The sequence below is a fragment of the Lissotriton vulgaris genome, chromosome 3_1 (assembly GCF_964263255.1).
Source record: "Lissotriton vulgaris chromosome 3_1, aLisVul1.2, whole genome shotgun sequence".
In the NCBI taxonomy this organism is placed as follows: Eukaryota; Metazoa; Chordata; class Amphibia; order Caudata; family Salamandridae; genus Lissotriton; species Lissotriton vulgaris.
In genome coordinates, this window is record NC_141689.1 from 892,124,791 (window position 1) to 892,141,806 (window position 17,016).

Below are 17,016 nucleotides of genomic sequence, written 5' to 3' on the forward strand. Positions count from 1 at the left end.
AATTAGGAGCTGTCAGAGTGCCCGTGTAATGCAATCCAGATGATGCGTGCACTTTCACAGCGGTGAGCGCGTTCAATGTAAAATGATGAGGCAGCAGGCGAGGCTCACAGAAGATGACTCGTACATGCTCGTCCACACTGTAGTTCTTGTGTTTCCTGAATACTCTCATTTCCAAAGGTCATTTCCTTCTTTTCCTCGCACGCTGCGCTGCACTATTTTTGTCTGTGGTTTAAAAAACGGGGTTTAAAGGCGTTTTATTTTAAAACATTTGGATTCTGGTTCTGTAAGCTTTGTTTCCGAATTTTAATAAGTGCTGACATGCAGACTACTGGTTGAATAAATGATGAAGGTTAAAAGTGACCTTCGTGACACGTGCTGTTGAGCCTGACTCCCAGAGTTAACATGCAGTCATCATTATTTTAAAGTTTGTGGAAAAAACGCGAATACGCAATAATCATGGAAAACAGAGCCTTCCCGCTGTTACAATGGGAATTCACAAATGTCTTGTGTGTCTCACGTAATGCCAATGGCTATTTCATTAGGAAAAATTAAACTCATTGATACATGCACCACCACCAGCAGTACTACCAGTACTACAGCCACCAGTACTACCACTACCACCACCACCAGTAGTAACAGTACCACGACCACCAGTACTACCACTAACACCACCACCACCAGTACTACCACTAACACCACCACCAGTACTGCCAGTACCACCACCACCAGTACTACCACTACCATTACCACTACCACCACCACCAGTACCACCACCACCAGTACTACCACCACCACCAGTACTACCAGTACTACAGCCACCAGTACTACAACTACCACCACCACCAGTACTAACAGTACCACGACCACCAGTACTACCACTACCAGTACTACCAATACCAGTACCACTACCACCACCAGTACTACCACCACCAGTACCACCATCACCAGTACCACCACCACCAGTACTACCACTACCAGTACTACGGGCAACAGTACCACCGCCACCACTAGCACTACCACTACCGGTACCACCACCAGTACTACCACTACCAGTACCACCACCAGCACCAGTACCACCACCACCAGTACTACCACTACCAGTACCACCAACACCCCCAGTACTACCAGTACTACAGCCACCAGTACTACAACTACCACCACCACCAGTACTAACAGTACCACGACCACCAGTACTACCACTACCAGTACTACCAATACCAGTACCACTACCACCACCAGTACTACCACCACCAGTACTACCACTACCAGTACTACGGGCAGCAGTACCACCACCACTAGCACTACCACTACCGGTACCACCACCAGTACTACCACTACCAGTACCACCACCACCAGTACCACCAGTACCACCACTACCAGTACTACCACCAACAGTACTACCACTACCAGTAACACCACCTCCAGTACTACCACTACTACCAGTACCACCACCAGTACTACCAGTACCACCACCACCAGTACTACCACTACCAGTACTACCATTACCATTACCACTACCACCACCACCAGTACCACCACCACCAGTACTACCACCACCCCCAGTACTACCAGTACTACAGCCACCAGTACTACAACTACCACCACCACCAGTACTAACAGTACCACGACCACCAGTACTACCACTACCAGTACTACCAATACCAGTACCACCACCAGTACTACCACCACCAGTACTACCACCACCAGTACCACCATCACCAGTACCACCACCACCAGTACTACCACTACCAGTACTACGGGCAGCAGTACCACCACCACCACTAGCACTACCACTACCGGTACCACCACCAGTACTACCACTACCAGTACCACCACCAGCACCAGTACCACCACCACCAGTACTACCACTACCAGTACCACCAACACCCCCAGTACTACCAGTACTACAGCCACCAGTACTACAACTACCACCACCACCAGTACTAACAGTACCATGACCACCAGTACTACCACTACCAGTACTACCAATACCAGTACCACTACCACCACCAGTACTACCACCACCAGTATCACCACCACCAGTACTACCACTACCAGTACTACGGGCAGCAGTACCACCACCACTAGCACTACCACTACCGGTACCACCACCAGTACTACCACTACCAGTACTACCACCACCAGTACCACCACCACCAGTACCACCACCACCAGTACCACCACCACCAGTACCACCACTACCAGTACTACCACCAACAGTACTACCACTACCAGTAACACCACCTCAAGTACTACCACTACTACCAGTACCACCACCACCACCAGTACTACCAGTAACACCACCACCAGTACTACCACTACCAGTAGCACCACCACCACCAGTACTTCCAGTACTACCACCATCAGTACTGCCATTTCCACCACCATCAGTACTACCACTACCACCACCAGTACTACCACTACCACCAGTAATACCAGTACTACCACCATCAATACTACCACCACCAGTACTACCACTACCAGTACTACCATTACCATTACCACTACCACCACCACCAGTACCACCACCACCAGTACTACCACCACCCCCAGTACTACCAGTACTACAGCCACCAGTACTACAACTACCACCACCACCAGTACTAACAGTACCACGACCACCAGTACTACCACTACCAGTACTACCAATACCAGTACCACTACCACCACCAGTACCACCATCACCAGTACCACCACCACCAGTATTACCACTACCAGTACTACGGGCAGCAGTACCACCACCACCACTAGCACTACCACTACCGGTACCACCACCAGTACTACCACTACCAGTACCACCACCAGCACCAGTACTACCACTACCAGTACTACGGGCAGCAGTACCACCACCACCACTAGCACTACCACTACCGGTACCACCACCAGTACTACCAGTACCACCAACACCCCCAGTACTACCAGTACTACAACCACCACTACTACAACTACCACCACCACCAGTACTAACAGTACCACGACCACCAGTACTACCACTACCAGTACTACCAATACCAGTACCACTACCACCACCAGTACTACCACCACCAGTATCACCACCACCAGTACTACCACTACCAGTACTACGGGCAGCAGTACCACCACCACTAGCACTACCACTACCAGTACCACCACCAGTACCACCAGTACCAGTACCACCACCACCAGTACCACCACCACCAGTACCACCACCACCAGTACCACCACTACCAGTACCACCACTACCACCAACAGTACTACCACTACCAGTACTACCACCTCCAGTACTACCACTACTACCAGTACCACCACCACCACCAGCACTACCAGTAACACCACCACCAGTACTACCACTACCAGTACCACCACCACCACCAGTACTTCCAGTACTACCACCATCAGTACTACCATTTCCACCACCACCAGTACTACAACTACCACCGCCACCAGTACTACCACTACCACCAGTAATACCAGTACTACCACCATCAATACTACCAGTACTACCACCACCAGTACTACCACTACTACAGCCACCAGTACTACCACTACTACAGCCACCAGTACTACCACCACCACCAGTACTACCAGTACCACCACTACCAGTACTACCACTACCAGTACTACCATTACCAGTACTAGCAGTACCACAACCACCACCACTACTACCAGTACTACCACCTCAGTACTACCAGCACTAACACCACCAGATTAGTGAGTAGAGTAGTGAGTAGAGTAGTGACAATACTACCAGTACTACCACCACCAGTACTACCACTACTACAGCCACCAGTACTACCACTACTACAGCCACCAGTACTACCAGTACCACCACTACCAGTACCACCATTACCAGTACTAGCAGTACCACAACCACCACCACTACTACCAGTACTACCACCTCAGTACTACCAGCACTAACACCACCAGATTAGTGAGTAGAGTAGTGAGTAGAGTAGTGAGTGCAGAGTAGTGAGTGCAGAGTAGTGAGTGCAGAGTAGTGAGTAGTGAGTAGAGTAGTGAGTAGTGAGTGCAGAGTAGTGAGTAGTGAGTAGAGTAGTGAGTGCAGAGTAGTGAGTAGTGAGTAGAGTAGTGAGTGCAGAGTAGTGAGTAGTGAGTAGAGTAGTGAGTAGTGAGTGCAGCGTAGTGAGTAGAGTAGTGAGTAGTGAGTAGAGTAGTGAGTAGTGAGTAGAGTAGTGAGTGCAGAGTAGTGAGTGCAGAGTAGTGAGTGCAGAGTAGTGAGTGCAGAGTAGTGAGTAGAGTAGTGAGTAGAGTAGTGAGTAGAGTAGTGAGTAGAGTAGTGAGTAGTGAGTAGAGTAGTGAGTGCAGAGTAGTGAGTGCAGAGTAGTGAGTGCAGAGTAGTGAGTTGAGTAGTGAGTAGAGTAGTGAGTGCAGATTAGTGAGTAGTGATTGCAGAGTAGTGAGTAGTAAGTAGTCAGTAGTGAGTAGAGTAGTGAGTAGAGTAGTGAGTAGAGTAGTGAGTAGAGTAGTGAGAGTAGTGAGTGCAGAGTAGTGAGTGCAGAGTAGTGAGTGGAGTAGTGAGTAGTGAGTGCAGAGTAGTGAGTAGAGTAGTGAGTAGAGTAGTGAGTAGAGTAGTGAGTAGAGTAGTGAGTAGAGTAGTGAGTAGTGAGAGTAGTGAGTGCAGAGTAGTGAGTAGAGTAGTGAGTAGTGAGTGCAGATTAGTGAGTAGAGTAGTGAGTAGTGAGTAGAGTAGTGAGTAGTGAGTAGTGAGTAGAGTAGTGAGTAGTGAGTAGAGTAGTGAGTAGTGAGTAGAGTAGTGAGTAGTGAGTAGAGTAGTGAGTGCAGAGTAGTGAGTGCAGAGTAGTGAGTGCAGAGTAGTGAGTAGAGTAGTGAGTAGAGTAGTGAGTAGAGTAGTGAGTAGAGTAGTGAGTAGTGAGTAGAGTAGTGAGTAGAGTAGTGAGTAGAGTAGTGAGTAGAGTAGTGAGTGCAGAGTAGTGAGTGCAGAGTAGTGAGTGCAGAGTAGTGCGTAGAGTAGTGAGTAGAGTAGTGAGTAGAGTAGTGAGTAGAGTAGTGAGTAGTGAGTAGAGTAGTGAGTAGAGTAGTGAGTAGAGTAGTGAGTAGTGAGTAGTGAGTAGAGTAGTGAGTAGAGTAGTGAGTAGAGTAGTGAGTAGTGAGTAGAGTAGTGAGTAGAGTAGTGAGTAGAGTAGTGAGTAGTGAGTAGAGTAGTGAGTAGTGAGTAGAGTAGTGAGTAGAGTAGTGAGTGCAGAGTAGTGAGTGCAGAGTAGTGAGTAGAGTAGTGAGTAGAGTAGTGAGTAGAGTAGTGAGTAGAGTGGTGAGTAGAGTAGTGAGTAGAGTAGTGAGTAGAGTAGTGAGTAGAGTAGTGAGTAGTGAGTAGTGAGAGTAGTGAGTGCAGAGTAGTGAGTAGAGTAGTGAGTAGTGAGTGCAGAGTAGTGAGTAGAGTAGTGAGTAGAGTAGTGAGTAGAGTAGTGAGTAGAGTAGTGAGTAGTGAGAGTAGTGAGTGCAGAGTAGTGAGTAGAGTAGTGAGTAGAGTAGTGAGTAGTGAGTGCAGAGTAGTGAGTAGAGTAGTGAGTAGAGTAGTGAGTAGAGTAGTGAGTAGTGAGTAGAGTAGTGAGTAGTGAGTAGTGAGTAGAGTAGTGAGTAGTGAGTAGAGTAGTGAGTGCAGAGTAGTGAGTGCAGAGTAGTGAGTAGAGTAGTGAGTAGAGTAGTGAGTAGAGTAGTGAGTAGTGAGTAGAGTAGTGAGTAGAGTAGTGAGTAGAGTAGTGAGTAGTGAGTAGAGTAGTGAGTAGTGAGTAGAGTAGTGAGTAGAGTAGTGAGTGCAGAGTAGTGAGTGCAGAGTAGTGCGTGCAGAGTAGTGCGTGCAGAGTAGTGAGTAGAGTAGTGAGTAGAGTAGTGAGTAGAGTAGTGAGTAGTGAGTAGAGTAGTGAGTAGTGAGTAGAGTAGTGAGTAGAGTAGTGAGTAGTGAGTAGAGTAGTGAGTAGTGAGTAGAGTAGTGAGTAGTGAGTAGAGTGGTGAGTAGTGAGTAGAGTAGTGAGTAGAGTAGTGAGTAGTGAGTAGAGTAGTGAGTAGTGAGTAGAGTAGTGAGTGCAGAGTAGTGAGTGCAGAGTAGTGAGTAGAGTAGTGAGTAGAGTAGTGAGTAGAGTAGTGAGTAGAGTAGTGAGTAGAGAGTGAGTAGTGAGTGCAGAGTAGTGAGTGCAGAGTAGTGAGTGCAGAGTAGTGAGTAGAGTAGTGAGTAGTGAGTAGAGTAGTGAGTAGAGTAGTGAGTAGAGTAGTGAGTAGTGAGTAGAGTAGTGAGTAGAGTAGTGAGTGCAGAGTAGTGAGTGCAGAGTAGTGAGTAGAGTAGTGAGTAGTGAGTAGAGTAGTGAGTAGAGTAGTGAGTAGAGTAGTGAGTAGAGTAGTGAGTAGAGTAGTGAGTAGTGAGTAGAGTAGTGAGTAGAGTAGTGAGTGCAGAGTAGTGAGTGCAGAGTAGTGAGTGCAGAGTAGTGAGTGCAGAGTAGTGAGTAGTGAGTAGAGTAGTGAGTAGAGTAGTGAGTAGAGTAGTGAGTAGTGAGTAGAGTAGTAAGTAGAATAATAAGTAGAGTAGTAAGTAGAGTAGTGAGTAGAGTAGTGAGTAGAGTAGTGAGTAGTGTAGTGTAGTGAGTAGAGTAGTGAGTAGAGTAGTGAGTAGAGTAGTGAGTGCAGAGTAGTGAGTGCAGAGTAGTGAGTGCAGAGTAGTGAGTGCAGAGTAGTGAGTGCAGAGTAGTGAGTGTAGAGTAGTGAGTAGAGTAGTGAGTAGAGTAGTGAGTATAGTGAGTAGTGAGTGCAGAGTAGTGAGTGCAGAGTAGTGAGTAGTGAGTGCAGAGTAGTGAGTGCAGAGTAGTGAGTGCAGAGTAGTGAGTGTAGAGTAGTGAGTAGAGTAGTGAGTAGAGTAGTGAGTGCAGAGTAGTGAGTAGAGTAGTGAGTAGTGAGTGCAGAGTAGTGAGTAGAGTAGTGAGTAGAGTAGTGAGTAGAGTAGTGAGTAGTGAGTGCAGAGTAGTGAGTAGAGTAGTGAGTAGTGAGTGCAGAGTAGTGAGTAGAGTAGTGAGTAGAGTAGTGAGTAGAGTAGTGAGTAGAGTAGTGAGTAGAGTAGTGAGTAGCGAATAGAGTAGAGAGTAGAGTAGTGAGTAGCGAGTAGAGTAGCGAGTAGAGTAGTGAGTAGAGTAGTGAGTAGAGTAGTGAGTAGTGAGTAGAGTAGTGAGTAGAGTAGTGAGTAGTGAGTAGAGTAGCGAGTAGAGTAGTGAGTAGAGTAGTGAGTAGAGTAGTGAGTAGAGTAGTGAGTGCAGAATAGTGAGTAGTGAGTAGAGTAGTGAGTGCAGAGTAGTGAGTAGTGAGTAGAGTAGTGAGTGCAGAGTAGTGAGTAGTGAGTAGTGAGTAGTGAGTAGAGTAGTGAGTAGTGCAGAGTAGTGAGTAGAGTAGTGCAGAGTAGTGAGTAGAGTAGTGAGTAGAGTAGTGAGTAGAGTAGTGAGTAGAGTAGTGAGTGCAGAGTAGTGAGTAGAGTAGTGAGTAGAGTAGTGAGTGCAAAGTAGTGAGTAGAGTAGTGAGTAGAGTAGTGAGTAGAGTAGTGAGTGCAGAGTAGTGAGTAGAGTAGTGAGTAGAGTAGTGAGTAGAGTAGTGAGTAGAGTAGTGAGTAGAGTAGTGAGTAGGACATCACAGGCAGCAGCTGTGCAAGCTTCTTACACTCACAAGGAGACCACAGGCAGCTGAGGTGCAATCTTCTCCCACTCACAAGAACGACATCACAGGCAGCAGCAGTGCAAGCTTTTTACACTCACAAGGAGACCACAGGAAGCAGAGGTGCAAGCTTCTGACACTCACAAGAAGGACATCACAGGCAGTAACGGTGCAATATTCTCACACTCACAAGGAGATCACTGGCAGTACACATCACATGAACACACTCCATAACACATAGCAACAATACATTGGCATTTACAATGCCATTAGCTCAAACTCAAATAAATCCGAGCCCGATTGCATTTCTAATGCTTGTTTTATTAAGTAGCTAAGGGGTGAGGAAAAAAGAGGTGTCCCAAATGTCATGGAGAATTAACATAAAATTACTTGTATTCTACCTCAATCGCCATCTCCCTCGCAACTCGTATTCCCTTCGATCTCACTAAGGCTCCAATGTAAAAATCTGGTTGGCTCAACATTATACCTCACCTCAAAAGAGATTTTCACCAACCTTCTAAAAAAATAATACGTGGTGTGCTGCCTTTCGATCTTTAGGAAGATGAAAAACGTGAAGTAAACAAGTGTTTATTTATGAAGAGGGGAACCTCCGAGCTCACGCGATGAAAGCAGTCAGGGTGCCTGCTCTTGTAGAATTCATACTACTAGAATGTTTCAAGGGACAGTGCGATAGGAAGATAACATGTTTGGGGGAGAAGAGAATGTAGGAAATTGTGTTTTTTGGAGAGGTGTGATTACCCACTTCAAGGAATAATCACTACGCTTGTCTGGGTGAACCCTCAAAGTCACCTAATTAACCTGAGCTCAACCCCCTGTTAGCTATAGCACAGAGAAAAGAGGCTCAACTTGCAGCAATGTGTAAAGTATTTGCATCTTAAAGCTGAATCCCTCCAAGCTCAACACTCAGCTAGCAATGCAAGTATGCACCACACCTTTCAAAGTGAAAATGTTATGTGCACTTTTCACCCGTGAGGGTATCCAGGAGCCAGAGCTGGTGTGGCGGTGTGTGCTCTCCATTGAGTTTTTCGAAGACTCAGGTCTTCAGCTTCTCAGGAACTCAAGAAGTGAGGCGGAGACTCTGATGTGTTGTGGAGGTTTGTTCCATGATTTGGTTGTGATGTACTAGAAAGAGCGCCCTCCTGCTATGTTTTTGTGAATGTGGCGAGTGTGTGCAACTGACAGCGAGGCTGGCCATTGGTATCTGGCAAGTTGGAGGAAGTGATTGTGGTTGTTCAGCTATGCTGGTCCAGTGTTGTGGAGAGCTTTGTAATTGTGCCTGAGGAGTTACAATTAACTGCATTTGTGAATGGCGAGCTGGGAGTGGAGGTCTCTGAGGTGAGGTGAGATGTGGGATCAGAGTGGAGAGCAGAGTATGAGTCTTGCAGCATCGTATTGAATGGTCTGAAGTCTGTGTATGAGCTGCCTGTATATTTCGGAGTAGATTGCATTTGCACAGTAGGAGAGTAGGGTCTGCAATCCTATGGTCACCCCCCATTTTTGCTTTTTGCTTCACTGGTTTACGACTTTCCCTGGCTGTGGGCCTGCTAATCAGACCCACAGCCTAGCTGTGCTCTCTCTAAATTGAAAACCATGTACCTTAGGTGCATATCTAATTGGATACTGAGTCACCTTATCAGTCCCTGTACAGTTTACCTTAGGTACCCAGGGCATAGGTGCACCCAGGGCATACCAGGGGCTGCAGCATGTATTATGCCACCCCTGGCTGGCCATCCAAATCTGACACAACTGGCTGATCAATCAGCTGGGGCAAGGTGGTGTAATCACCCTTTGCTCTAGATATAGTATCCCTATATCTAACCCTAAAATGGACACATATCCTCCTATCAGTCACTCCTATTGCAGGCCTTATCAATCCTGAAGGCAGAGTGCTTGAAATTATGTGAGATGGTGCTCTAGCATGAGCTGAGCCTGTCTGCAGCTTTCGGAACTAAGTCCTTTAGCTGTTTCCATGATAACGCTATACCATATACTCTTAAGTGCATTATAATCCTCGCGGTTATTGCCAACTTTGGTATAACATTATCAAAACATGTCGAGTAAGGTGTCATACGAACTGGAATACTACCCCCTCGCCCATTTTGGCGACGGGGGTAGCATTCCACTCTTCTAGAGGGACACGACATGTATGTAACTGTGAACCCCGGTTAAAGTTAACTCGAGCCTCAGCATCACAAAATGGATGCTCCCACCACAGACACAAGTCTGACCTCCTGCTGCTGGGAGTCCTTCCAGCGAGGGAGGCTCGGATAAAGGGTTTCCGGCCTTGGAAGGTGCTAGCACCACCCCAGACAGGATTTTGTGTATTAGGTAGGACAGGGCTGAAAGGAATGAGACATGCCTGGGGCACACAAGGTGTCCCTGTGCATACACCGGTCTAAACCAGTTCCTGGGGCACTCCAGCCCCAGAGCTGGTGCAAGACTGGACAAAGGATAGGGGGTGTAACCACCCACCTTCCTGGTCCCACCCAGAGGAGGGACCTAGTCGTAGTACAGCCCCCTTTAGCCAGATAAAGGTAGGATCTGGTCCCATTCCAAATTAGATTATCCTGAACAACTTTACAAGAAGAAACTCTGGACTCCGACGTTCTGCTCCACAGAAGACTGAAGAAATCTCCCTTGTGGGCAAGGAGTGTCCACCCTGCACAAGCAGGCACCATCAGCGCCCAGCGGCTTCCCTTTGTCGTCTTCCTGCAAGGATCCATACTTCAGAGCCCGACGAGACCCGGATTCCCAGACCTCTCCGACCTCTACCTACATCTGCAGCTCAGCTGAGATCCGTGGGTGCGACGAGACATGTGGGACCGGCCATCTTGAAAAAAGCAGCACTTCGCTCCAGCACGACTTCAGAGGTATCCTCGTCCAAGTGCTTTGAGGACTGAGAAGCCCCGACCCCGAGCAGCTCCTGCACCGAAGACCAGCCCTCCAGCATCCACGAGATCTGCGTGGGGCCCTTCTGCCTGTTTGCTGCTCGACGCGTTGTCTGGTCACTTGCCGGGTGGCTAGTGACCTCTTAGACAACGAACTCCGAAATCTTCACTGCTGGTCTGGTTGCTCCAGACTGGCCCTTGCTCCCTCCCAAAAGAGGTGCACCCCGGACCCTCCTGGTCCACTCCAGACGCCGTTTCCACTCACCGCGTGGGTTGCCTTTGCCAAGGCCTGTTGACTCCGAATCCGAAGCCGACACCGCCTACAGCGAGAGCCTGCGTGGGACAGCTCGTGCCTCCATCCTGGTCGTCGAAGACACCACCTGGTCCACGTGGCTGCAGAGACAAGTGTCCACCTTCACTTGATCGCGACGACATCTGGTTCCACTCCTGGTTCCACTCCAGTCACTGGCTAGTGACTTTGAACATTGTCCCCTCTGCTTTCAGGTTCTTCTCTTCACTGATCCACCCTTGGATCACACCGGACATCTTCCTCCTGATCGCCTGCAGCATCTTTTCTTCCAGGCTCCATAGACTTCAACGCCGGAACCCGACACGACTTGGCACCTATGCACCCGCAGCCTGTGAGTGAGGTAACACGAGCATTTCGGTGCTCAAGGGTAGCTTGACTCTCCTAGTGTCCAGTTCCACAGTCGTTTTAGTTCTACTTAGTCAGGATTGTCCGTACTTACCTTTTTCTTGAACTGTACTGTCCATAGACACTGTTACGCATCTCGCGTGTGAGTTCACACTCTGCACACGCATTCCGTGGGCCTCCTATTACCTACTTAGAGTTAGTTTAGCGTGGTCCCAACGATCCTACAGCCCCTGGACAGCTCCATTCCTTTTATCGACTTTCACATTCCACTTACTTAGTATATGTTTTGTCGTGCCCCTAGGGCACCATTGTAATTTGTGCAACTTAAACGTATTTTTCCTAAGAGATTGTCATGTGCTTAGCCCTCTGATCTCATAAAGAGTTCAGAGGTGTATGTTAGTTAATAAATACTTGTTTATTTTCATAACAACCTGTGTGGTGTCCTTTCACTTGGTATTCAAGGGGTTATATGTGGTAAAACAGCTGGCTTCACATGCCAAAAGAGTTTAGCCTAAGACTGCTTTGTCCATGCTACCATTAGGATAGCTGGTCTATAAGGTTGACTTACAACCAATCACCATAAGGGTTGTTTGGACTGATACAAGGTGATCACTAGAACTAGTGAGCATCATATATCAGGCCAACTTCTCACATTGGGTGCAGCGGTTGGGATTTGAGCTTGCTGTTTTTACCAAACATAATCTTGAGATATCATTTGAAAGATCACATAAGGTACCATAGGTACATATAATAAGCTTAGAAATACTCTGAGTTCTACTGAACCAGCTGTTGTAGTAGAAAGTGAATAGCACACCCTGACTACAACTCTTAGCAAGGGATCAGTAGGTAAACCCATAGTGTAGGTAAGTGCACCACTTACACCTCACTAGAAAAGCATGTCTATCACAGGAGAGAACACAGTGGCTCCCCTTGGTGATATTGACCCTCCACAGGTCATGTCAAGATATGCATCCCTTAGCTTCCAGGAGATGAGACAATTGTGTACCTTCAGGAAACAAACAGGGTTCTAACCCTACAATTCCTTTTCTGATAGGTCTCTTAGAGACATTTGATGCCAGAAGGGGTTGTAATCCAGGCCCATCTGACCCTACAGAGGGAACCATACCCCCAGTAGAGGAGGACTCTAATCTCCCTGAAACTGATGAAGTGGAGGGAGATGGAGACTCATCTGATGGTGAGGTAAACCATGGTCAGGGAGGAGTCAGCAGACTTACCAGGGCCAACTTAAGCATACATGAGAATGGAACTGGGGGAGCCCCAGGCCTATCCTCAAGCAGGCCTAACCTTGGGAATAGACGAGTTAGGTCTCACTCCAGAGGCTCTAACAGATCTATTCACACCCATGTCTCTCAGGCATCTTCTCAGAGAGGGATGACATCCACTCAGAGAAGAGAGCATGAAGCTAAGATGAGGGAAGTCAATCTGAGGATTGAGAGGGAAGAACTTGCCCTTGCCAAAGAAAGACTTGCCTTTGCCAGAGAGCAGACATTGAGTGGGGTAGACCCCACTGGTGGCAGCATTATCCCTAGAGATAAAGACTGGAGTTTTGATACTAGACACCTGAGTAAAATAGTGCCCCCCTTTAAGCAAGGGGATGACGTCCACAAATGGATGACTGCTCTGGAGAGGGCCTGCACTGTCCAGTGCATCCCCCAGAGTCAGTGGGAAGCTATACTGTGGCTCTCCTTTGAAGGTAAAGGTAGAGATAAGCTCCTCACTACTAGAGCTGAGGATGCTAACAATTACCAAGTCCTGAAAAATACACTGATTGATGGGTTTGGCTTAACAACTGAGCAGTACAGGTTGCTGTTCAGAGACACCCAGAAAATTCAGTCTCAGGATTGGGCTGACTTTGTTGATTGTGCCACTAAGGCTTTTGAAGGCTGGTTACTGGGAAGTAAAGTTACTGATTACACAGGATTTTATAATCTAATTATGAGAGAGAAAATCTTAATTGTCAGAATCAGTTGTTGCATCAGCACCTTATTGACTCAGATCTGACCTCTCCCCAAGAATTGGGAAAGAAGGCAGACAGATGGGTCAGGACAAGGGTCAAGCAGCAGAACCAGAACCAGGGTGGAGGCCAGAAGAAAGCAGACCAGAAGGGTATTGAGAATAAGCAAAATGACCAGAAGTCTTCAACAGGGCCCCAACAATCTGAGGAGGGTGGGTCCCAGAATTCCCAAAAGAAGAAGAATGATGGTCAGAGGAAACCATGGTGCCAATACTGTAAAAGTAAAACTCACTGGTTTAGTGAGTGCACCAAGAAAGGCCCAGCTCCTACCACTACTGCCCCTAAGGCACCTGCACCCCCTAGTACAGTTAGTAGTGGTAGTGCTCCTCCCAAGGCTATAGTGGGGTTAACCTTGGTATCTGAGGCGGGCTCTGACTTAGTCAGAGTACCTACTCAGGCTGTTCTTGTTTGTACTGGGGACATGGATATGACCCCTACAATCAGTCACACTACTCTGGGCAAGTACAGGCAAACGCCTTTAATCAATGGAAAAATGGCTCAGGCCTACAGGGACACCTGTGCCGGTGACACCAGCATTTGTGGACCCTGGACAGGTAATACTAGGTTCAGACTACCTAGTGACCAATGCTAGCAATGTCACTACCAACCATAGTATGGCACTTGTTAATTTCTCCTGGGGAGGGGTAACTGGCCTCAAAAGGGTTGTAGTTAGTTCAGACCTCCCAGTGGACTGTCTTTTGGGCAATGATTTGGAATCCTCCTTATGGTCAGATGTGGAGTACAGGACTCATGTGGAAATGTTAGGTTTGTCAGCACATGTCCTTGCTGTGACTAGGTCACAGACCAAAAAATGCCCAGCTGAACAAGTGCTGGATCCTGGAACAATGGACCAGACACTTCCCAAGAGAAAGAGCAGTAGGGTTAAGGCAGTGCCTTCCCCCCTGCCCCAAGGTGAGGATCAGCTCTCTCAGGAGGCTGACCCAAAGACCCCAGAAGGAACTGTCCTAGAAGAGCTTGAGCCTGAACAGGTTGAGTTTCTTGGGACAGGGGGGCCTTCCAGGGCAGACTTGAGGCAGGCACAGTTAGACTGTTCCTCTCTTGAACCCCTCAGACAGCAGGCTGCTGCTGAGGCTGCAGGGAATGCCACAGGTACCCACAAGGTGTACTGGGATGATGGACTCCTTTACTCTGAGGCAAGAGACCCCAAGCCTGGTACTACCAGGAGGCTGGTCATTCCCTTGTCTGAGAGGCTTCCTTCTTACCTTGGCCCATGAGATTCCCCTTGCAGGTCACTTAGGCCAGAACAAGACTTGGGACAGGCTTGTCCCTCACTTTCACTGGCCTCATATGTCTGAAGACACTAAAGAGTTTTGTCGCTCATGTGTCACCTGCCAAGCCAGTGGCAAATCAGGTGGCACCACAAAGGCCCCCCTTATACCACTACCTGTGGTGGGGGTACCCTTTCAAAGAGTGGGGATTGACATTGTTGGACCAATGGACCCCCCAACAGCATCTGGGCACAGATTTATACTGGTGGTAGTGGATCATGCCACCAGGTATCCAGAAGCTATTCCCCTTAGGACCACTACAGCTCCTGTTGTGGCCAGGGCCCTACTTGGAGGTTTCTCCAGAGTGGGGTTTCCTAAGGCGGTTGTCTCTGACAGAGGTGCAAACTTTATGTCAGGATACTTGACTGCAATGTGGAAGGAGTGTGGTGTCAATTACAAATTCACCACACCCTATCACCCACAGTGCAATGGGCTTGTGGAGAAATTCAACAAGACCCTCAAAGGGATGATAAAAGGGTTACCAGAAAAGCTTAGGCGAAGATGGGACATCCTTTTACCCTGCCTTCTGTTTGCTTACAGAGAGGTCCCACAGAAGGGAGTTGGCTACAGCCCTTTTGAGCTTCTATTTGAGCATCCTGTAAGAGGACCCCTGTGTCTTGTGAAGGAAGGATGGGAGTTACCTCTCAAAAAGCCTAAGCAAGACATAGTGGACTATGCACTTGGTCTCCGCTCCAGGATGGCAGAGTACATGGAGAAGGCATCTAAAAACCTTGAGGACAGCCAAGAACTACAAAAAGCTTGGCATGACCAAAAGGCTGTCCTTACTGTTTACCAGCCTGGAAAGAAGGTGTGGGTGTTGGAGCAAGTGGCCCCAGCAGCTCTCCAAGACAGATGGTCTGGACCCATACTATCATTGAACAGAAGGGAGAGGTCACCTATCTGGTAGACCTTGGAACTCCCAGGAGCCCTCACAGAGTACTTCATGTGAACAGGCTCAAGGCATTTGTCCACAGGGAAGACATGGGCTTGCTCATGGCCACAGATGAGGGACAGGAGGAAGAGAGTGACCCTCTCCCACACCTGCTCACTCAGAACCCTGATGATGGGTCAGTAGATGGTGTAGTCTTTTCTGACAGCCTCTCTGGACATCAGCAAAAGGATTGCAAACAAGTTCTTCAATCGTTTAGACAAATGTTCTCTCTGACACCCAGTCAGACAAACTGGTGCACCCATGAGGTGGACACTGGTGACAGTCTGCCTATAAAGAGTAAAATCTACAGGCAACCTGACCACGTCAGGGACTGTATCAAACAGGAAGTACAGAAAATGTTGGAATTGGGAGTCATTGAACCCTCAGAGAGCCCTTGGGCTAGTCCTGTAGTTCTAGTGCCTAAACCTCACACCCAGGATGGTAAGAGAGAGATGAGGTTTTGTGTAGACTACAGGGGTCTCAATGCTGTCACTAAGACAGATGCCCATCCAATACCAAGAGCAGATGAACTCATAGATAAATTGGCTTCTGCCAAATTCTTGAGTACATTTGACCTGACAGCTGGATATTGGCAAATCAGGTTAGCTGAGGATGCCAAGGCAAAAACAGCATTTTCTACCCCAGGAGGTCATTACCAATTTGTGGTGATGCTCTTTGGTTTGAAAAATGCACCTGCCACTTTCTTAAAGGTTGGTGAACCAAGTTCTCACTGGGCTGGATGACTTCTGTGCAGCATATCTAGATGATATTGCTGTCTTTAGCTCCACCTGGGAGGATCACCTGATCCACCTGAGGAAAGTTTTGGAGGCCCTGCAAAAGGCAGGCCTCACTATCAAGGCTACTAAGTGCCAGATAGGGCAGAGTCAAGTTGTATACTTGGCCCACCTTGTAGGTGTAGGTCAAGTTCAACCTTTGGAGAGCAAGATACAGGCCATAAAGGACTGGGCTCCTCCAACCACCCAGACACAGGTCAGAGCTTTCTTGGGCCTGTCTGGTTACTATAGGAAATTTGGCAGAAATTATGGAACCATTGTGACTCCACTTAATGACCTGACAAGTAAGAAAATGCCAAAGAAAGTTCAGTGGACAGTTAGCTGTCAAAAGGCATTTGATGACCTAAAGCAGGCCATGTGCACTGCACCTATTCTCAAGAGTCCAGACTACTCCAAAACTTTCATTGTCCAAACAGATGCTTCTGAGTTGGGTGTGGGAGCTGTTCTATCTCAACTGAATATTGATGGTCATGACCAGCCCATTGCATTTATAGGTAGAAGGCTGACCCCTAGAAAGAAACGTTGGTCAGCTATTGAGAGGGAGGCCTTTGCTGTCATTTGGGCCCTGAAGAAGTTGAGGCCATACTTGTTTGGAACTCACTTCAAGATTCAGACCGACCATAAGCCCCTCTTATGGCTAAATCAAATGAAGGGTGAAAACCCCAAACTTCTTAGGTGGTCCATTTCCCTACAGGGGATGGACTTTTTCAGTGGAGCACAGACCAGGGACTGACCATGGCAATGCAGATGGTCTCTCGA

General features: G+C 47.9%; 1 protein-coding gene across 4 annotated transcripts in view; it reads right to left on the minus strand.

The window, feature by feature from the left end:
• The window catches only part of SMARCA2 (SWI/SNF related BAF chromatin remodeling complex subunit ATPase 2), a 1,892,118-nt gene that overhangs the window by 1,105,978 nt on the left and 769,124 nt on the right, over positions 1–17,016 (minus strand). The gene's annotated exons all lie outside the window — the stretch shown is intronic.